This window comes from Pipra filicauda, unplaced genomic scaffold (genome assembly GCF_003945595.2).
Source record: "Pipra filicauda isolate LSUMZ 115617 unplaced genomic scaffold, ASM394559v2 scaffold334_size1588553_pilon, whole genome shotgun sequence".
NCBI lineage: Eukaryota > Metazoa > Chordata > Aves > Passeriformes > Pipridae > Pipra > Pipra filicauda.
In genome coordinates this window covers 80,759-103,800 of record NW_024104459.1, presented here as the reverse complement: position 1 = coordinate 103,800, position 23,042 = coordinate 80,759, and the positions used below count along the sequence as shown (strand labels likewise).

The 23,042-nt window shown below is 44.9% G+C and overlaps 1 long non-coding RNA gene across 1 annotated transcript; it reads left to right on the top strand.

Moving 5' to 3' along the window:
- The first annotated feature begins 19,692 nt into the window (after positions 1-19,692).
- Positions 19,693-21,357, top strand: LOC113988035. Its single transcript, XR_005564555.1, has 2 exons — positions 19,693-19,733; positions 20,000-21,357. It is a non-coding gene; the product is annotated as an uncharacterized LOC113988035 (long non-coding RNA).
- Positions 21,358-23,042: the final 1,685 nt, after the last annotated feature.

Below are 23,042 nucleotides of genomic sequence, written 5' to 3'. Positions count from 1 at the left end.
TATGTGGGTATCTGGTATAAATATACACCTTGTCATCTGTTACAGTGCTTAGGAAACCTGATTGCCTTTCTGCTCAGCCTAGCATGGAAGGCTGTAGCTGGCAGCCTTCCTACATTCCACCCTCTCTGAGGCTTCTCATGTGGACTAGGTTAGCCAGAGACCAGAGGAGTCAATCCACAGCAGATGCCTCAAGGCAAGTACAGGAGGCATGCTCCTCAATAGAGATTTATGAGAAGCCAAGATGCTTCAACTGATCTCTCAGGCTAATTCCAGTATCGGGATTTGGACAACAGAACTGGATCTATCTGCAGTGAGGTCTAGGGGAAGAGGCAGTGCTGTGGAGCTCTGCCCTGTAAGTATGATAACTCTCATACAGATGAACTGGAGAACATAACACAGTCAGAGGTATTAAAGATGGGGGTGTTGTGCATGCTCCTGCCTCTCTCAACCTTCCAGCTAAATCTATAGGTGGACAGAAGCCTGGCTTTTGGAGTTCACAGATGGATGGGACTTTTTATCCTGAGTTTTGTGGGGCATCATGGATTATTTCTTTCTCTGGAAGCAACTCCCAGAATAAAAATTCATTTCATTCATGTGCTCACTGCGGAGCTTTTTGGGCCTTACTCTGATGATAATACAGAGCTGGAGGAGCTGAGCTGTAATTCAGTGAGTAAAAGCACTTCCTAGGGCTTTGGGAGGGTGGGTGAATCTATGGTTCTGAGAGACAGGAATGTCAAGTGAATGAGGCACTATCTTGTTATCAGAGCCCAGAAACCATACGTCCACACACTGGGGCTGCTTAGCCAAGAAAGGAAAAGGTGGTGCTGTAGGCATGGCCTGTGAGGGGTGGCATCAGCATGCAGCAGTGGGGCTGTGAAAGAGGCTTCCGTGTACTTCTCACACTTCAGCCCTAGCAGGTTTCCCCCATGGTCCTGGGTAATGCAGGGCTCCCTGGGAACTACCGACATCCCATGAGTCCTAGAGATGTCCCTAAAAGCTGAGACTGCTCAGCATTTTGGAGGCACATTTGGCAGCTTCCAGGACTGGGTCCAAAGCTCTCACCATTTTCATTTACAGACTTGGAGAAGTACAAGACAGCGTCAGCACAGCTTGTATGTATTTTTTTAGGGGGTTCTGGTTTTAAGTGGCATTAGAAGCAGGAGATGCTTCATGTACATCACATAGAGGATGATCAACTATGTGGTACAGCAAGCATCTTCTATGTGGTACAGCAAGCAGCTTTGTGGCAAAGAAACCAGAACTCCTGTCCTTTGCATCCCAGCAGTGGAAAGGACTTTCAGGCTCTGCAAGAGAGCCAGGGTGGAGAGAGGGACACAGAGGTCAAAGGCAGAGATGAAGTACTCAGGATCATCCCAGAAACCAGGAGCATGGTTGCTACCTAGCCAGGAGGGTAGACTGGCAGCAATCAGATGCCATGAAGGAATGGGGCAGTAGAAAGAAATGGGGGATCAGATTTAGGGACAAGAGGGAGAATGAGATAAACAGAAAGAACAAAGACTGCAGAAGACCTGAACAGCACCGCAGCATTGGTGGGTTGGGGAGGACAAGCAGTTTAGTGAGGAGGTGCATGGAGTTTGGGACACCTGAGACCCACTGCAGTCACCTACCAAGCAGACAGATCCTCATCAGTCAGTAGGCTTGGCTTGCTTATCCAAGGCAGTAGCAGAGGCTTACATGCACAATTCTGCCAAAAACTGTTGCAAACCATTGTAAACTTTCAAGCACAGATGGATGGACCCACACGTGCCGTCTCAGCCCACTGATGGCTGAAGGCCCTGGTCCCCTGCGTTGTCACTAGAGGTCAGTGCAAGCCCAGCAAATGCCTCTGCTAAATTTATGTTTCTGTGTGGCACGGGCATTCTTATCCAGGGACGGTGTCACTTTAACACAGTATAATTCAGAAATTAGTACGTGCCCCAGCCCCCCTTGGAAGCCCTCGTATGGGCTCCCTACTGGCCTGTGGCATGTCATGTAAAAGAAAAATGGGGCATCTTGACCCACATCGGAGGTGACATCATGGGAGTGTTTACCGCCTGTGAGAAACCTACAGGGCAAATGGAAATGGAAGAAGAAACTCTACGGGGGAATGAGCAAAGACTTTGTAATCATCTGGCCAGAATAGATGACTATGGCTCAATTCCCTTTGGCCACTGAGAGCTTTTTTGATCTCAGGGAGGTAAATGGGTTTGCCCCTTTCTTCTACAGTTAATGCTAACCCCTCTGTTGTGTACTGGCAGAGAAACTGAGGCAGAGAAATTGCATCAAGCTGGGGGAAGCAGACTGGAGGCAGAAAATGGAGGAGGTGCTGTGGTGACCTGAAGATGAAAAGACTACAGAGCTTTAGGACCTCCATAGTTCCTGCTTCGGGGAGGCACCCATTCTAGCTAAATCTCCTTCAATTCCAGTGGACCATAAGAAAATATGGTTGTTCTCAGTTTTGCAAAGAGCAAGCCTTAGGTTCCTAAAGACTGATTGCAGCAGGTTAGTAGCTATTAAGTTAACCAGCCCAAAGGTTTTAATCCTGATGAGTTGCCAGTGAAATCTGTGGAAGCTGCAGAGGATCAGCAGGATCCATCAGTTTAAGTATCTGACTTCAAACAAACAAGCCAGAAAAACTGGACACAGGCACCCAGGACAGACCTTGAAACCTCACAGAAGAGAGATAAAGAGAAGTCATTGCTTTTTTTTGCCATGTGCCTTCCAGAAGATTTGCAATGACCTTACTGCAATAAAGGCAAAGTATTTGCAGTGCAGTAAATCTAGTAGTCCCTGCTGTATAATTGCTTGCCCGTAGAGAGGCACAGCTATATCACAGTCCCACTTAGGCCAACACATATGCTACTTGCTCAGACAATCCACAATCAGGAAAGGTAGCCCATGCCTAACTTTTTGCTGATTCTAGCTATGTTGCACATATATCCAAATATCAGTAAAGCTTTAGTCAGATGTAGATGGAATTCAGGTGGAAAACACTACACAGCCACACCTGTGTCATGCCAGATGGAGCTAAGAGAAGAAATCCATGTCCCTATGTTGTAAACTTACTCTTTTCCCCAGAATCACTGATTTGAGCGGGATCCAAGCAACACAGAGCTCTTCTTTCATCAGAGTACTCTCTCTCTGAGAAGATGCAATGCATGGGAAGCCACAAACCCTGAGCACTTGCTTTCCATCTCTTTCACTGTCTGGAATTTCTTTTTATAACAGCATCCTTCATATGCATGGATTTACCTCAACTTTCAAAGTTCCACAGGTTGAGATGATGGCTGCAAAGTCACCTCCAGCAGGTCTGGGAAGACAGACTTCCAATATGAGAGAGAGAAATTATACTACTTCTGCTTTCTGGGTCTATGAAAACCTTATGCCTTAAAACTGATGGTTTCCAACAAGCAACATAAGACTGCAGTGTGGATTCCTACTTTCAAGACAGCCAGATTAACAGGTATGGTATAGGCACCATTATTTAACCAAAAGCACCCATCTCCCAGTCTGCTCCCCAGCCCTTCCAGGGGTGGGCTGGCTGCTGCATGCCATGTCACACCCCCACCACACTGCTTCCTTGGGGACTGCCTCCCTCTTGCTTCCCAGTGCTGCCAGCTTCCAGAGCTCCCATTGGTAGTCAAAAGGCAAAAGTCTCGCTTTAATCCTCAAAGCCATCAGCAATTATCTTTCATCACATTTGCCGCTCTTCTTGATCACACATGTGCTCTTAGTTCCCACCAGTGTTGAAAGCTTCCAACAGCCCTTGCCTTTTCAAAGAGCACTGCAGACAGCCATTTACACTTTAAATAGATATTAAAATGAAGCCACCTGCATGCCTTCCAGTTCCCGAACTGCAGAGCAGAGCGATGGATAATGGAAGTGTACCAACACATCAACAGTTTCCACTAGCAACTGCTGCAGAATAACATGATATCAACTTCAAATATGGACAGGAAATGGCTTTTGATATCAAATGTAAGTTTCAACCACACAAGAGTCTCTAAAAAGAAACATTTTGTTCCTACCCACCCTTGATTTAATACCAAATGGATTGTGGAAAAGGACTAAACTCTAGAAACAGAAATAATAAGAGGTACAGTTTTAATTAACTGATCCTATATTCTTCTCCTTTGTACTGGACCCCCTGCCTCATTCAGCACACAGGAGTGCTCTATGGATGAGGCTATCTTCGTTATTCACTCTTGTGGCCTTATTTATCTGCACACCAGCAGTGCACTGCAAAGCATACAGAACTCTGCTTCCCTCCTGGGCTTTTCAATTTGCCTCGTTATTATTGCCATTGAGCAGTTCCCAAACTCAAAAGGACTTTTGTTTTCCAGTCACCCCGACAAAACCAATTATCACAGATATTTTAGAGATAGGGGAATTGATTCATAGGCAGATCACAGCTAAAAATCTGCAATGCTGACCATTAATTTTGGCCACCACAGTGGCTGGCTGCCTCTACATAAAAAAGAAAACAACTCGTGGCCACTGCTGAAAAGTTGGGTGTATGTGATTTGCTCAGCATCACATTCAGAGTCCAATGGTAAAAGCAGAGAGGGAAGAGCATATTTCTACAACCCACTGTAATGTTCTTAATACAGCTAGCTGTATTCATTTTCTTGTCTGCACATTGAGGTCAAAAGAAGATTGCATGCCTCTCCTTGAGCCACTAGTCACCTCAGGTCAGGATTCCCAAGCTGGGGAACATGAGGCAACTTCCCACCAACGTAAATCCTCTGCAGGGGTAGCACTGGAACACAAAGATAAATGTCAAAAGGATCAATTAATCTTAGGTACATCTGTCAAGACACCAAGAGCCCGTGTATAGAAATCTCTATGCGCTCAAAGCACAGTTCCTATAGGTTTCAGCTGTAGTAGAGATTTCTGCAAAGCAGACCCCAAGGGCTCCCATCAACCCCTTTCCACCCCTGCAATAAGTCATGTCTGCGTAGATCTGCTTTTAAACAATTGAGCACAAGCTCTGTCTTGGCTGAGAACCAAGCACTGCATATTTGTATCCCAACTTTATGCCTTCTTGCACATTGAGCCCATCCAGAAGGCAGGCTGTATTTGAGGCTTAATGATCTGCTTTCCCTCCTCCCAGTAAGGGCAAAATAAATCACTGGCAAATCTTCTCGATGGTCTTTTAGAGGGAAGACAGATCAAACACGTATAGTGAGTTTCAAAATACCAAGTCCTCAGGAAAATTATGGTCTGCAACATTGCTGCAGAGCATGGATTCAACTGGATGACTTCAAATGCCTGCAAGTAGGCTTTCCCCTGACGGTCCAGTTCCCAAGCCACCATGCCTTGCACTTTCTCCTTCACCAGGCAAAGATTTTGCCATACTTAGCTTGCTTGCTCCTCTCTTGGTCACTGCAGTTCTCTTCCCCCTTCAAAGAAGCAATCTTTTAGCAGTGACAATCAGACCAAAACTTTTGGAACAAACTCGAGAAGCTAGAGTCTGTTCGAAGGCTGGGCACTGCTCACCACAGAGGCTGCTGGAGACCTGGCTTTCAGAGTAGAATTTTACACACCCAAGTCATGACCAGGAGATGTATGTGTTCATTATATGAGACTGGATGCATCTTCTGCCCACAGAGCACTGTGCAGGGCACAGGGGTCTGTTCACAGGTCCAGACCTTAAACACTGGAAAAAGATCTTAAGATATCATTATATGTGGCTGCCTAGGAAGCTTTTCTTATTCGATGGAGGAGTAAAGTGGCACACACAAACTTAGTCTCAGCAAATGGCCACAGTGATCTGACTGGCCCCCACAGCATCACACGAAAAGCTGTGGCAGAGACAGGCATTCCTCTGAATTGTCCCGACAGATTTAACCAGCCTTAACATGAAGGTACCTCTGTGTCCAGGCTGGGGACCTCCACTTCATTCTCTTCAGACTTTCCAATAACTGTAGCAATTAAGGCAAGGCTTTGTGCTTTGCAGTACTTAGTGCTACTGAGCTCTGACCTCCCCCAAAAGCTGCTCCCACTCTGAAGGCTCAGTGAGGTATGGTTCTGTGTTGAAGCATCATGTGCGGTTGTATTTAAAGGTTCATGAATTGTTTGGAAAGCCAAAGCAATTAATTCAGTAATAACAACGAGCTTAATTGTGACATTTCCTGGGTACTCAATTAAGTCTTTTTATCATCAAGAGACTGTTTTCCAGTGTGTGAAGTAGACTTTTAAGAAGAAATTCCCTGCCGTAGAGTTCTGTGTTTCTGACCATTTAAACTGGATCTGACAACTTAGATTATCTTTATGCCTTGAGCTAACCATCTGCATGGGAGTAATCATCAGCTATAGCTTACATGTAATATACTGCACAAAATATAAATTTATCCGCATGTGCATTCAAACAAAATGTTAATGCTATTTCTCAAAGAATATGGGAACAAGGACCAGGGGCCAGTGAAATAATTTTCAGCTTTTAAGTGACAGACAATGGAAGTGATCCAGTTTTCTGTCTCCTAAGTACTGGCAGATTGGCTGGGATTTGGATGCTAACAAAGAGATTCAGTACATGGGCCCGGTTTCAATTAATGAGCATGTGTCCATATGGCTCTCTGTGTGTATGTGTTTATACTGAGTGTTCTTTCCTGTTAATGGGTGTTGCATAAGTACAAGCGTGCATGTGTGTGCCTGTGAAGACAGATCCAGAGCTACTTCAAAAATGCCTAACAGCACAGGCAAAGTTTACTGTTGACAACCAGAACAAAAGGTTTCTTCCCTGGCAGAAAATCAGACCCACATGGCAGCAGTGAAAGCACCAGGTAAGGTGTGCTGATCATGTGGGATCTGCCACTCTGTTGGGGCAGGGTGGCCAGAGTTGCTACTGGGACAAACCTCACCCATGGACACAGAGGGACCAAACAGAATTGAACCTGCTCCTGACAGACACACTAGCCAGGCTGACCCCCTCTGTCTGCTGTGCAAGGAGGCAGAGACTCATAGTGCCTACTGCTCAAGTGGATAGTACCACTGTCTTCTTGCAGTGGCAGATCCTGCAGTGGCAGGTCCTACTCTTCCATTACTCTGGGCAGCCTGACTCCCAAGGAAATGTCCTGCTCTGCCTGTGCTTGCAGCTGGCCCGCTGCATTTGTATCAGACCACACACATGCTTAAGATATGTCAGCAAACCACATGGCTGTGTCTTGATGACAGCACTTGCTTCTCCTTTATCTTTTTGTAAAAAAAAATGTAGTTCTCAGCTCAGTAGTTGTCAGAGAGGAAGAGGCAAATGAGATAAAATATTTTGTACTTGATAGGAAATTCAGATCCTGCAATTTTAAAAAATTTGTGCATCCTTAAGCTTAATTTAAGTCTTTACCTCTCCCCTTCCCACCTCTGTGTCTTTAGTTAGAATTGGTTCTGCAAATGATAGGCTAATTGAAAATTAAGATGTACTAATGAGGTTAATGATGACCATACAGGACCACAGACTTTGATAAGGTACTTACCTGTTATTTTAGGGATATCTTGACTTTTCAGCTCAACACTTCTTACCCCCAAGCTGCACTAATTTTGCATTGTTCTAACTAATGCTTACTTTAGGTTGGTGCACTTTTATATCTGTTGATATCAGTGCCTAAATTTTTGCTTTAAGCACTTCTTCAAGACCTTACCTCATTTTATTCCCAACAGCCACATGCACAGGGCTCGGGACCTGACAGTCCTGGCTTACCCGAGGATTCTAAAGAACAAGACCTTGGCCTGACATCGCCAGGTATTTTGGAAGGAGGGTGTTAGGACAAGATAGATACAGCTGAGTTCAAGAATAGCTCAACTGCTTGGAAACAAGTCTGGGCCTAGAGATGCTACATAGCTCTGGGATTATGTGTAAGACACTCATCCTTGCCCTAACAAACCCTTGGTAGCAGTGCAGCCATTGACTAGCCCACTTTTAATCCTACACAGTGAACCTTTTTGTTCCTTTTCCAAGTGGAGACATTCTCCATCTTCTATACTGTACAATCATTTTGGTGCCTTCTTCCAATGCAGAGATAATCCTCTGCGAAAATCAGCAGTGAAAGCCACAAAGGAGTACACAACTAAACCCTTGCTCGAGATTTTTTTCACACAAGTGCTTGCAAGTGTCCAAGCACCTCAGAAATACTCTCTGCACTTTGTGTTAATTTTCCTGCCCAACTCCATGGCCATTTCATTTCCCCACAGGATCAAATATACCTCGTATTATTATTTTCCCCTCACAATAATTCTAATTGTATAATTCATAGTGCTCAAAAACAGCTTTAAGGGTTTTCATAAATCACAGTCTAGAATATCCTGCAGTGCAATGGCAGTGCTAAGTATGAACATAAGCTTTTCAGGGAACTGGTGTTTGAAGATGGGTCTACCCTGCCACAACAAAACCCCCAGCAGCATTTTTGAGGCCAAACCTCAACACCAGAAACCTTAATTGGACTGAAAAGCACACTCTGAGGACTCCCAACTGGAAATAGTGAGAAGTAAAGGTTCTCAAGAGTCTCAGAGCCTTCTGGGACCCACAGGGCATATGTAGTCCAAATGGCTCAAGCATCAAGGTACTGCCCACTCATCTCTGTACATTCCTCTTCCTCCACGCTATGAAAGCCATCCTGGAGAGTTGCAGTGATGAGGAAGTCACTGACAGGATGGGTTAACTTCACCAAGCCTATATGGATAAAGATGACCAATTCCCATCTCCTTCCTCAGGGAACCCACCAGTCATCAAGCAAAATGTCTTCAAGAGGAGCACTCTCAGAGGCAAGGGACTTGGGAGGTTCCCAGTTGGGAGACTATTTCAGAGGTTGTGGAAGGTCATGAGGCTGAATGGAAAGAAGCCTACCAAGTGAGAAAAGGGCAGGAAAGCAGTAGACATCCAGCCATTGACTCTTCAAAAGAAAACTCTTGTCTGCCAACTTCCTTTCAGCAGAGGCACATTGACAGCTCGAGGAGACCTCCATGAGCAAAAAATCACATCACAGGTCCCTGAGGTCCCAGTTCTGCTCAGGAGTCCTCAAGGCGGTGCACAGCCAGTGACATGAGATATGTAGGCTGAGAGGACAGGAGCAGAGTGTTAGGATCATGGAAAAGTGAAGTGAGAAATGCAGAGAGATGTATCTGTCTGTCAGAGCAGCAAAGCCAGGAGTGGGACTGGAGACAAGAGCTGAGGAATGGTAAGAGGTCTGGAGTGTTTTATGGAGGGGGTTAAATTCCAACACTCATTTATTTTAAAAGCCTTTTTATTTCCCTTTGATGATGGGATGCAATTACAAGTTAAAATTAATATGCTAAGACAAGAGACAACAGATGGATACCAACCAGGAGGGGAATAAGAAGAGACAATGAAGCAATTCTGGTCAGTCTGACAGATCGTGAGCTCAGCAGCCTCCTACCCACACATACCCATTCATAGGCACATCAAATGCTGTCCTTCAGGTTTTGTTTTTACTATTCCCAGGAAAATTTTATTGCTGGCTTTATCCTCATCAGCATTTTTACTATTTATTTACTCTAAGTCTGTTAAGGACCAATTGTCTGAGGTCTCATGATGGAATTCCCTTCCAGGAAAGAGGAAGGAAGTTGTAGATGAACCAAGGGAGAGGTCAGAAAAGCAGCTCAAAATTCATGAATGGCTGTGCTCCTGTATCTACAGCAGCCCAGACATGGCATGCCAGGCCTGCAGTCTGACCTGCAAGTGAATGGGGAATCCACATGGCATCCAACATATCCACAGCTGGTTTGAAGTTATAAATTTTCAGGTTTCAGCATGACACCATGCTGGGGCTTATCAGTGGGAAAAACAGCAAGCAATTCGTCCACACTGGTGATTCATTCTTCTGTGTCTCAGACATCACAGAGATGAAGCCAACTGTACCATTTCAAGCATTGTTTCCTTCAGTTAAATACAGACCTAGGCACCCACACAATGTCTGCTAACCTTTACAAAAGAGCTAACAACAGTAAAAGCAAGCTTTTCATCCTTGCAAAAACTCTGAGGCCAAAGCCAAGCATAGGATGGATTTAACTGGACAGCATGAAGGACTTTAGGTCTAAAAAATAGAAATCACTTAACTGAGTTGAAATTATTATCTTTATGAAAAGTAATGCAAGCTGATAATTTTGATAAGGATGACAAATTCACTTCTTCTAGCATAATTCATCCTAGAGAACTTGAGTGCATTTCTGGATGTCAAACAGCAGGTACTATTAAATTTTTTCAAGTGTCTTGACAAGAAATTAAAGTTATCAGAGCTCTTATGCATTTCTTCCTCTAAGAGTATGAAATAACTTGAATACCTGGTAGCATCAGTAACATAGGGGGCTGTACCCTCAGAAGACAAAACTGTGATGCACCTTCAGTTGAAACATCACTCTTCTTTCAAGCTTTTAAAGTGAAACCCAGGCACTAATAAAGCCATCCACTCATTTTGCCTCCAACTACAGTGGGACCAAGATATCAAGAAAGAAATCACAGAAATTGAACCAGAAACAGAGGGGTAAAAACCTAGAGGAATAAAGAGACTGTGGCATAAAGAGAAATAAGAATGATTATCTTTGCTTGGTTTCAAGAGACAATAAATAAGTGTGGGCTGCAATAGACAAAAATATCAAAGGGAGACAAAGGCAAAATTATTGCTATGTACAGGAAATGGAAGGAAATTCAATTAAGACAAAGGCAGGTACAGTGGAACATTTTCAACATGGCATCTAAATGACTTGAGGAACTTACTGTTGGAAGATGTCATTCAGGTTAAAAATTTAGAAAAACGTAGAGCAGGATTCATGCATCTTGTAATGGACGGGAATTTTTAGGAGCTTTGTGTGTATTGCAGGGTGTAAAACCCAGATTCTAAGTGGCAGGGATTAAGCAAAAATATCCCTTCAGGAAGGTTATCCCTGAACAATGTATTGTGGGCTGCTCCCATTTACCCTGAATTGCTACATATGAGCCAGAGGTAGCCTATCTCACCCTCATCTCATCTACAGGATAATTCCAGAGAGGTGTTATCACAGCTGAATGGAGAAATTGCATGGTATTCAATCTGAGCCCATTGAAAATGCTTGGCAGCATCTCAGGCTGCACTCTTAGGAGATCAATTATTACATCAATAAAAGGAATTAAAAGCTTTGTCAGAAAACCATCAGAAAAGTGATTGCCCTAAAACATACAAAAGCCAAGTTTTCTGCTGTTGCTGAGATGGAAGAGGGCCCTCCCTCCAATCCCTGCCCCAAATCCCTGCTGCAGAAGGAGGGAAGCAGATTACAAAGAACAATTCCTCACAGTCCCTCAGGTAAAAGTAGCACTTCCCTGCAGTTCCAAATATGTTAGTGGAAAAGTTCCTCCTGGACTGGTTTACATTGACCTACAGAGACACATATGTGAATAGAGTTAAGTGTTGACCTCAATGTCACACAGTAAGAGTAGCAGTCACAGTGTAATGGCTTAAGGCTATTGCATAGTTTATTGAACACAGAGAGGCTCTGCCTGCCTGGTGGGAGCCAGGCTGGCAGCACTGTAGTTGTTCCGGCAGCCCTTGGCCCCACAGCAGCTGGAAAAAGAGAGCAGACCTAAGGGGGACAGAGACCACTTTGAAGGTAGGTACCCAGCTTTTCTCATCAGTGTGAGAAAATGAGAACACACTTGGCTATGGGGGAAGAGAGGAAGGGAATGGAGCTTTTTTCTTGAGTTGGATCCTGAAGTTTTGGTTCATGGGAAAGGAGCATACATTCTGGGGATGAGGCTACTATCTGCAAATGTAAGGCAATTTGCCTGTAGGCTGCTAATCACAGTACTTCTGCAGATTCCAATGAAAAACTCAGTGGCACACTAGCCCCTAATTTCAGAGAACAGAGGAATCCAAGATTTTCCTATTTTAGAGAGATATATGAAGAATTTATTTTCTTTTTTTTTACAGTGTTAGAAAGCAAAAATACAATCTTATTATTTCACTGCAGAAAAATAACCTCTCTTTCCTCCTATGACTCTTACCATCCCAGAAATCTAAAAGATGACCAGGATGAGGAAGAACAGTGAGCTGCTGTCTGAGAGAATAGACAGTCAGTTAAGCTAGTTATCTGCTAGATGACTTGGACAGCCCTCTTCTGCATCTCATAAGTCAACACAGATCATCTCAGTTGCTGAAAATTTCTTAGCCCAGTGCACTCAGCTCCTGATAGGAGTCTGTGGTGCTACACCAGCCTTGTTCCTCCTTCTCCTTGCCTGCCTCCCTCAGACGTGCATGCACACACAGAGGAGAACAAGTTTCTACCTCTGAGTGAAAGGTGACATCTCTTCAGGAGGGTTGTTCAGCAAGTCGGCACTTTAATCCAGGCTTTCAAAGTTCTCATGCTGTCCAATGGCTTAACTTGGCTTCCTACTGCTCTGTAGCACTTCAAAGTTCTTTGTTCTGTAAGGATTTGATTTTTATTCTCTCTGAGATCGGAAAAGAAAGAATCTTTTTTTAGCATATAGCAGGGGCTGGTTTAGGAGACTAAAGAAATTCAAGGTCATTGGTTCAAACCAAGCTGTATCATTGTGAAAATGCTAACGAGCCTATGATAAGACGGGAACTAACTCTCTTGCTTGATACAAATAATTGGATCACAGAAGGGCCATCAAGTCCATCACCTCTGCACTATGTCACAGATAGGATTCTAATGTCATCTACTGTATCACCCATACCTCTCTGCCAAAGCTAGATCAGGCCCAGATCTGCTTGCCTTGCAATATTATACCATTATCAAATTGATTAACTATTCAATTTTCTCAGCAGCCTGGCAGAGCAGGTAATGGCTATTATTGCTATTCAATACAGGAGAGAATTGTGGCTGAGAAATTACTTAGACCACAATCAGGATAGCGATCTGAGAACAGCCTGGCTCCCCCAGCTCTCCTCCTGACCCCTACAGTTTCCACCCAGTTCAGCAACAAGATGAAGACTCAACCCATGTCATAAGAAAATTTATACAAACTATCTGCCAAAGTGAAATTTCATAAGTGACCATAATTATTCTTTTACCCACTTATGTGTAAATTGACAGCACTTCAGTAATAAGATTAGGGTGGTGCCTGTCCAGAAAACAAGCAATCCAAATCTGCTACAGTTCTCAACATGATGGCAGGAGCATTAGGTTGACCCCAAGTCTGCAGCAAGTTCTCCTCTCTAGCTGCTCCTTGGCTGGCCTTGGGCACATCGCATCATTCATAAGTCTGCATAATGGTCCTGCAACCACCCAGAAAAGAGCTCACTGCCAGCACCTCACAGGGTCTACATGGCCTCCTTGCCCCCCAAAGATTAGAAGGCAGAGGTTTATCTGAGCCTCCTGGGAATAGGTTTTTAAGAATCCCCTGGGTGTGCATGCACATGAACACACACATAACTAAAGCTTACTGCATGTTGAATACCAAAAAGATCACATGTGCCCTCTCAAGCAGTATTTACTCTTCTTCTGTTCTGTGTCAGACTCCTTCTTCCTTTCCAAGGTGACTCTTGCCTCTTCATCCCAAGGGACAGCTGCCTCCATCCTCAGCTGGCAAAAAAGGAACTCATTTTTCCCTTCTGGATTTACACTGTTTGCTACCTTTCACTGACCAGTCCAACACTTGCAGAGCACCACTCATTCAGAAGAAGACAGTTTCTTCCAGAGGTTTCTGGGATGTGCCAGGAATACACAGATGAGGGACCCTACATGACAGAAATTTTGAGGGAAGTATTTACATTATAATTGTCTGCATCCTATGATTTCTTAAAGGAGAGCAGCTCCTGTTCTCTAGCGAGATCTGCAGAGATGTTATCCATTGTCTCCTTTAGACTGTGGGAGGTTCAAAGTCTGACAAAAGCATGAAGAAGGAGGTTTGCCTTTCACTTCCAAACAGCTCCATAGCTCGATATTGCAGGGATCAGCATACCAGGAGTGCAAGATGTGAGTCTAACCCGGGGGAACCATCTTCTGATCATGACATCTTTTGGAGGCACACCACCAGAAGAGATGTCCCTCTAGTTTAACCAAGCACAGACAATGTTATGTTTTTAAGAGTCCAGGGTAACCAGCCAGTGGTGCTGCTACAGGTAAAGTGCTGAAGAAGAGAAGGCTGAAGGAAAGGTGACATCTTGAAAATGCAGCAGCATTACATGGTTTTTCATCTACTCTTCCTCTCTCCTTCTTTCACCATTTTCCCTGTTCTAGTCCAGAGGATCAGCCACCCTTAGAAAACTGCTAAAAATCTGCTTCTGAGATGGAGGTTTAAAAGGAAGTGTTACGGTGAAGTCAAAGTTTCAGTACTTGGTAATTTGAAATTAATTCTAACTCAAAAAAATACTCCTGAATTTTCTTTAACTGTACAGCAACAGTTTACATCAGTTTCCATTGCCTGCAGAGTAAATATGGCACTTCTCAGGCCAAGTCAATTTTCCAAGTAAACATTACTGGGCAACTGAACAATACCATTTTTAATAGAAAGAAGTGATGTAAATGTGTAGGAAAACTATTTTTAAAATATTACACTAATGTTTGCAAAATTCCCCCTTAAAAACGCACAAAAAATAAATCTTACAAATGGCCGTATATGTTTGGATAAAACTCAAAAAATGAAAACAAAATGTTCAGTGACCACCAGAGGGCTTTGCATATGTGTGAGAAATGATCGGCTGAAGTTGACTCCTTGATTCCTACCAAAATTACTATCTATGCTGAATACAAGGCAAGTTTCCCCTTTTATTGCATTTCCCCCCATGTAATTAAAAAAAAAAATTGAAAAAATATTCTCTACATTTTTCCTTGGAGAAAATGACCATGAACACTGCCCTGGTAGTATGACTGCTGTCTCCATGCCTCCACAGTCAGGACAAGCCACCTTTCATCTTCACAGCTGAATATCAGAAAACAAGAGACACTTTGTAAAACATGAAGGGATGGGAGGTGGGAGAAATAAAGCAAGTAAGGGGAAAAGAGAACATTTCCTTGGGAAAGCATCAGTCATGCAATATCCACAGCATTTGTCAACAGTTCTCAGGGGCACTGCGTGTAGACACACCCATTCACCAACTGGCTGGGGGAAGACTGTGATCATAGACCCTCTGAATCAGGGTGAAGACACAGATCATAGAATTATGGAATCATTTAGCTTTGAAAAAGCCTCAAGGTCTTTCTCCAGCACAACAGCTTTTAGACCCCATGCTGGATGCCAGCAGCAATAATCAAGATGCATAGCACGCAGTTCCACCAGAGACAGTGGAATTGGGCTGGTTTCAGCAGGACCAACAGAAATAGCTCTTTTCTAGACCCAGGGGATACCTGCATTTTGCTGAAGCAAGTAATGCTGTTTGGTATGGTTTGGACCAGCTTTTATTTGACTTTTGTGTCTTCCAAGGATACAAATTTCCCCCCTGAAAAGTCCAAGGGATGTGTAACTAAATCAACTAATCTGGAGAAATAGACAGTCATGCATTCAATACTACATGCTGCTTGGGAACCATGAGAGGATCAATGAGATGCTCCTAAGGGGTTGTGTCTCTGCCAGTGATTTTTGTGGTGATTCTGCCACTCACTTAGAGAAGTGGCATTTAATCTTTAAATGGCTGACAGAACTGAGGTCTCAAAGTGAAACTCAGACATATGTTGAACAGCAAATATCCTTACTGGTGCACATCCTACCAGTTGCTATGACTGAGGATGATGAAGAGAGAACAAAACCGCTGTGGGAATGGTCAGTAACCAGGAGTGAGTCTCTATATTATCTGATTAGTGAATGGTTAATGCTGTGGTTTCTCTCAGGTTTTCCAAGCAGAGCCATGTCCCTGTATCAGCTTGTAGGTGCCAAAATGTGTAAAAGACACAAAGAAAGGGGAGTTAATTTGCATTATCTGTTGTTCACCAGGGTCAGCCTGTGGCACATAAACTGAGACAACAGCAAAGACAATAATTCCTATCATCTGGACTTAGCTGTCCTATCACCTCTCTATGTTAGAAGCAACTCCCAGACAGAATCAAGAGGAACTAGACTAGATGCTTGCTTATGCAAGTTCAGTTTTTCAAGCTGGAGCTGGAATGATAAAGTTGAGAGATCATATCTACAAAAATATCCAGAAAATGAAAAATGCAGATAAAGGCATTTATTAAGAATAGGGGGAAAAAATGTTTCTAAAAGAGGTAGACACCTCATCAGCCTTCTTTAACTAACTTACCTGGCAAATCACATGAGAATCTAAACTTGGGCACACATATCTTTTCTGGCTCTGATTTGTATCCAAATTACAGATGCTGACCCTTAGATGTCCAGCAGTCCATGGAAGGTGAGATTATTGCCAATCCATAACCACCATTCATGTGACTTGACCCCACTCTGTCTCAGTTACTACAAACTGTTGTACAGTCATCTAGAAAGCTTTCCAGAACACAGCACTGGGCAAGTTCAAGGTACATACACTGCTACAAGTCTACAACCTGTGGGGCTGCATGAATCAGCCAGCACAGAGGAGTCTTCCAGTTTGATCTGCTTCAAAGAGAGTGTCTACCTATACTTCCAAGAAAGGATCCAAGAGCCCACAAGGCAATAAATCCAGGAGGCATCTTGAACAGATATCCAGCAGATTTCTATTCTTAGAATGATTCTAGCATAAAATGTTCCCCAGTTTGTCTTGCTGATGAAGATAGTTCTTAAAACTGGACATGATGAAAGATGCCATCACAGAAAAAGTGCTATCTAGGATGCCCAGGGGGAGCACAATCAGTGTGTGTGAACACAGTCTGTGTCATAGTGTATAAGCAAACAACAGCATTATGCTCATGAGCAGTATCTCTCCAACAAACCAAGCAATATCTCCCGAAGTAGCCAAGCTTCAATTATGCATATTCAAGGAGTATGGAGCATACTGATGACTGCAGTTGCCAATGAGGACATTCTCGAAAATGTGCAAATGGCATAAATATCTCATCCCTTTTTCGAATGTGAACGAGGCCTGTGAAGTAGCATTCATCATATTAATTTTAGCTTTCTAACAATTAGGCATTTGGGCAAAACTACTTATTTGGGTTCCCTCTATAGCAAAAGGGGAGAAACAGAAACATCCAGGGGGCAATTCAATGAGTCTGATCACAAAACAAACAAGATGTGGGCAGTATTACTTGCTCAGTGCTCTGTGAGATGGAGGTATATCTCTTCTAGCTCAAGTTACAGCATGACCTCGCTGGAGCATGCTGTTGATTTATGTTTCTCTCCCTGACTGTGTAAGGACCCCAAAAAACAAGTTGTGCTTAAATGCTTGACTTTTCTGTGAGTAACGTGAAACAAGATGAACCCACCTTCCCTTTCTATCCATGTGTTAAAATATTTTGCTATCAAGAAAGAGAAGCAGCTATGCTAGAAAAGGGGTTTCAAGATATACTAAGAAAAATCCTCCCTTTAGTGGTTTTGAAAATGAAATCAGAATAATAGACTGTTCTGGCATGAAAAGGTGTTAACAGCATGGCACTTCTAAAGAACTCTGAGATGACAAGACTGATTTTCCAGAAGCGATTCTTCGGTTTCATTTTGAAAATTTCCTGCAGAGGAAAAATCAGAAATACTGCTTTTCATTCCCACTCACCAGGAAAAATATCAAGAACTCTAGCAACTTTGGTAGAGTCAGAGCTTCCAAGCCCTAGCAAACTAAAAACCTACAGCCAGCACTATCACAGCATGAAGACAGCTCCTTAGGGGGAATTATTCTGAAAATCCCCTGTTGAACTGGGTTATTCATTAACATATGAGACATGGCAAAAACCTTGCAACAAGCAAGAAGTTCCACTGTTAGCTAATCTACATCAAGGAGGCAAGAGTAGTGGTCATCAGGCTGAATTCAACCATATCAGGTGCTGGAGATACCACAAGCAACACTAGCTGAACAGAAGCAGACATGAGATGCATGTATGTCCAAGCAGAACTAGTCTGCAGCTCCTGAGTACTCCTGAGTGCAGCTATCCATCTCCCATAACATTCTTAAGAATATCTTGCTTTGCCTTTATTTTGTAGGAAAATAGTTTTTTGCTGGGAACAGCAAATCTGTAATTATGGTAACTAGAAGTAGGGGCAACTTAAAGAATGGCTGCTGGGAAGACTAAGGGAAAAATGCCTCTCAGCAACAAGCAAGATTTATCCTGAAAGAAAGATAATCAACTTCTCCCTCTGGGTGCCCCCCATGCAGCCAAGGCTGTATAGCAAGGGGTGAAAGAAAACCAGTTGTTCTGCATGTCATGTATTGCCTTGAGGGCATGGCTGGGAGTCAGAGGGCAAAGGGCAGGCGAAGGGGAGAGCAGCACATTGCTCCTCTATTGCCACATGTCCTAACTCCCAACAACCTGATCTGAGATCGGGGCTAGTCTGGCTTCTTGCCTCCTGTCTGTGCCTCCCGACAGCAAAGTAGCCAAAAAGGCACCTAAAGGCAGTGCTTCAGCTGGCATTTTAGTCCACCTCATGATATCACCACCTTCTGTGTGGTAACATCTGGCTCTCTCCCCAGAGGGATGTACCCAGATATGCAAGTGTAACAAAATGCCAGCAATAAGGCCTCCCAACATCTCATGTTATTGTAATGGGAAAAGAGAGTGGTTATAGCTTCCCTTAGTCCTGGGTTTTCTTGTGGTTGACATCAGTTTTTAATGAGAAATGGGTGCTTACAAGCCAATTCACAGTCTTACCCAGGTGGATCCACATCTCCAGCCAAAACCCACATTCTCTCCTATCCCGGTACAGGCACCAAGGCAAATAAATGTGCCAGAAATATGGGGCCCCTCCTTTACTTCCTTTCAAAGGAGCATCTTCTCTTAAGAGCCAAAGGGTGAGGTTTCCCTTAAATGTCTCTTTTCCTAGCAGTGCCCAGCACCTTTCCAGTATCATTGCCTATTCACCGCCCACTCTACAACACAGAGCAGCTGAGTGTCCTTCACAGGGGACACAAAGGATGTGTGAGAACACGTTTCTGGCTTTTGCAGTTCAGCACCACAGTCTTCTGCTGGTACCAAAGAGCCAATACTCCTGAATTCTCTCTCTTCCACCTACTTGCTAGAGAAAAACTCCATATATTACTGCAAAATTAGGACTGATGTTGCATAGAAGGAGGAGTCAGAAGGACAGCACACATGGTGCTGCTTCACTTTTCTAGCAGAGAGTGAGTAAAACCACTACAGAGGAGCCACAGTGGCCAAGACGGGTGTCTCAGAGCACAGACCCATATCACAGGTCTTGCTGCAGCACACTGCTGGCCAGGACAGTGTCTCCAGCCCCTGCCAGCGGAGGTGACAACAAGTAGGAAATCGTGACGGACAACCGTGTCCCTGCTCTGTGCCCGTCCCCTCCTCCCTGAAATCCAACCTGCTGCATCCTGGGGGAACCCCATCTGCTTCTCATTCCAGACTATGTCATGTCATAATTATTCCTAATTATGCCTCATTTAGCTTGATAGGTACCAGATTGGGAAGGATGCCCTAGTGAGACTGAGCATCTTGGACGGTCGCAGTGGCGACGCACGGCCAGGGAAAGTGTGAAGCAAAAATTAATAAAGGGACAGGAGCTGTGCGGCCGGGCAAGGGAGGGAGGGCGGCCGGAGGCACGGCCTGTGAGGGAGCGGCGGGTGGCAGCGGCCCGGGCCCGGCCCAGCGCCGCCCGGCAGGTGGCGCCCGCCGCCCCCGGTGAGCCGTGCACGGCCCCGGCCCCGGCCCCGGCCCCGGCCCCGGCGGGAGGAGCCGAGGGGGCTCTGGGGGTAGGCTGTGTGTGTGGGGCTGTGTGGGGGGGAGTCTCGGGGGGGGGGGGGTGGTCTGTGTGTGGGGGGCTCTGTGTGTGTGTGGGCTCTGGGGGGGGGCTCTGTGTGTGTGTGGGCTGGGGGCGGGCTGCGTGTGTGTGTGTGGGCTCTGTGTGTGCTCCCCCTTGCCCCGCGCTGCCCCGGGTGTCTGCTGGCAGACCCTCGGGCAGAGAGGCTGCCTCTGTCCCCCTGCCCCTCAGCCACTTGCTGTCCGGCTGTGCTCCTAGGAGAGAGGCCTCGGAGGGTCCATCTCCCCTGCACCCCACGAAGGTCCCGCCGAGTCCCAGGCATCTGACTGCCAGTTGGATCTCTCATCCTGGAGGTCCCGTCTGGGAGACCAGTCCTGCACCGCAGGGGGTACTTGCAACGTGTCGCTACAAAAGTAACACTACAAAAATAATGTTACCCTGACACTGGCCGTGGTCACAACACGTTGGGGCACACACCTTCCTCCTTCCTCACTGAAGGCCTACACAACTGGTTTTATAAAGCTGTGCACTTGTCGTCCCGCAGGAAGCTCTGCTCCCTTTTTTTCCACACAGCACCATCACCTGTGAACATCTGGACACGGGCAGCACCATCAGCTGACGGGACAGATGACACGCTGAGTGCCAGGCAGCTGATCCTCCGTGATGGGTGCTGCGCATTGCGGGGTTCCTCCACAGACCCTGGCTACTGTCTCTCTTTCTCCTCACGCATCAGCCATAGGTGGAGGCTGAAATGTCACCTGCTGATGTGTGAGTCCAGCAACAAGTGAAGTGCAGGAAGGTACAAAAATGTCAGGGCTGTTGACCAACAGAGGCTGGTTTGCAAGGGGCGTGTGCTGCTCTGTACCTCTCTGGGGCCCACGCTGCAGTAGTCAGTGAAGAATCCTGCTTCAGTGTGAGGCAATGGAAACTGTCTTAACAGCAGCATCCCTGTACCTGGCAAAAAGACATTTTCACAAAACATTTCGGGTTAGGAGGAAAGTAGCCAGCACAGGGACAAAACATGAAGAAGTGGCATCTTCACATGCACTGCTCACTTGCAGAAAAAAAAAACAAAAACAGAAAACTTTTTTGCTAGTGTCTGAGTTCCAGCAACTAAAATGGCTGTTGGGTGAGCCAGAGCTCCACTGTAGTCAGCTGCAAGCTGCATCTCTGAGCTGATGCAGGCATTGCATCTGCAAAGCTGCTACCCATCCCCTCTGCCTCTTTTTCCTCCTCAGGAAAAAGTCCACCTCTTTTTCCTCCCAGAAAGCCCACTAGAGAGACCGGCCTTCATTCTGCCTTTCCTCCCTGCTCACGGCTGTTCTGCTGCAGGGGAATGGTGTCAAATTCCAGAGAGAGAGAGGGAGGCAAAGCTACTTGCAATGCAATCAAGCAACTGCTGTGGGAAGAAGCCGAGCAGCAAAGGATGATTTACTAACACAAGCTAAGCCAATATAAACACTTATGATACAGGTGCCTGTGCTCTCAGAGATTGCCTGACTTAATTCAATTGTTTTGTAAACCAATTTAGTTAAATCTGTATAAAACTGGTGTTTAAACAAGCCAAAACAGTGTTTAAAATGTCATTAATAAAACGTATCACCATAAAACAAATATATATTACCAAGGCTTTTTTTTTTTCTTTCTGACAGAACATATCCTTTCTCCCTGTATTTCTTTTTCCCTCTGTCCTTTTCTTTAGAGGTTGCACATTCTGCTGTGCTATGACTGTCTCTTTCTTTCTGTACTGTACAAAAATAGGATTGCCTCCATTCAAAAGTCTGCAAGTCCACCTCTAGCGTTTCTTACTGTTGTGTGAAGTAGAGCTGGGGAGGCATTTATTTATTTTTATATAGCCTTCAATAACATTCAACCCATAACAAGATTTTTAAGCAGATTTTAAGCAAAGTAGTTTATTCTGGATCCAGCCTGACCTCTTTCGTTCTTTCCAAACTGACCTCTCTTACAGTTTGGAGTTATTTAATCACTTTGGAAAGATGTTCCCATTTTTCTTGTTTTCAGCAAGGTCATTTTTTTTAGCAATATTTGTATTTTTTTCAGTATTTTTAGGTTATTTACAAAATCACCCAAATCAAATTTCTATCTGTGTCCAAAATTAACTGTTTCAAAATACCAATATCTTCTCTCAAACTTGGCCCAAATGCCTAATAAATTTGTTCTCCTCCACCAAAACCCCCTTAGTTTTTAAACAGATTCATGACAGAGTTATAAAAAATAGTAAGACAAAGTTACTGTATCCTTAGTAGAAGTCAACAATAGGATTAGCAAAAGTCAAGTTTTCCCTAGACACATCTTTTTTTGTGATATTTGATTACTTCAGAGGAGAAATTTTGGCAAGTGCTTCCTGCATCCAGCTGTTTGCACATCTGCATAATGCACTGGAGAAATCATTCCCTTGGGGAGTCAGGTGAGGGGTGGCTGGAGCAGCCACACTAACGAGCAGAAATTACCACTGACAAGAAGGATGAAAAAAGGGACATATCTGAAAAATAGGCACCAGTGGGAGGGGGGTGGTGAACTTCATGTATCAGGTGGGCAGCTCTGCCAGGGAGTTAGGAGGGGGTTATAGATGCAGGGTGGGCTGGGGATGGTCTGGGGGGGGGATAGGAAGCAGCCTCTGAAAACGTACGGAAGCAGGAACCATTTAAGCTCTGAGACAGCAGTGCAATAGCTATGAGCTCTGGAATGAAAGGGGCCAAAATGCTGAAGTGGGATAGGGTGGCTGGAGTATGCACCTCTAACTGGGACTCTGTCTTGGTGGACATCCACTGTCTGCTACTATCACAATCAAACTGCACCCATAGGCAGCTGCCCTTTTGCCCGGAAAGCAGATTGGCCTCCTACCTCATGCCGTGCAGCTCTGCTGATTTATGCCCTAGAAGCCAGGCAGCCATGGAGCACATCCACACAGCACGTCAGTAGCTCAGAGGAGTCCAGCCAAGCCCCACAGCCTCACATTGCCGCTGTCTGAAGAGCACAGACCCTCCCCTGGGGAAAATGTTGTGCACACAAAATCTCATGGGAGAGGTTGTCGCCCACATGCTCCCAGCTGTCCCAAATTCTTGCTTTCTATCAGTCCCATAGCCCCTTTTCACTGCAAGACAGAGCTGCAGACTGGCTCAGGTGCCAGCACAAGGGTTAGCTCCTAAAAAGCATGTCAAGAAGGGAACTCTGCTCCAAAGGACACATACGGAGTAAATCCTGTGTACATTTGGCAGGGCCTAAAATCCACAATCACCCAGCCTGGCAGCATTGCTGGAGGCCTCAAGAGTAGACAGTC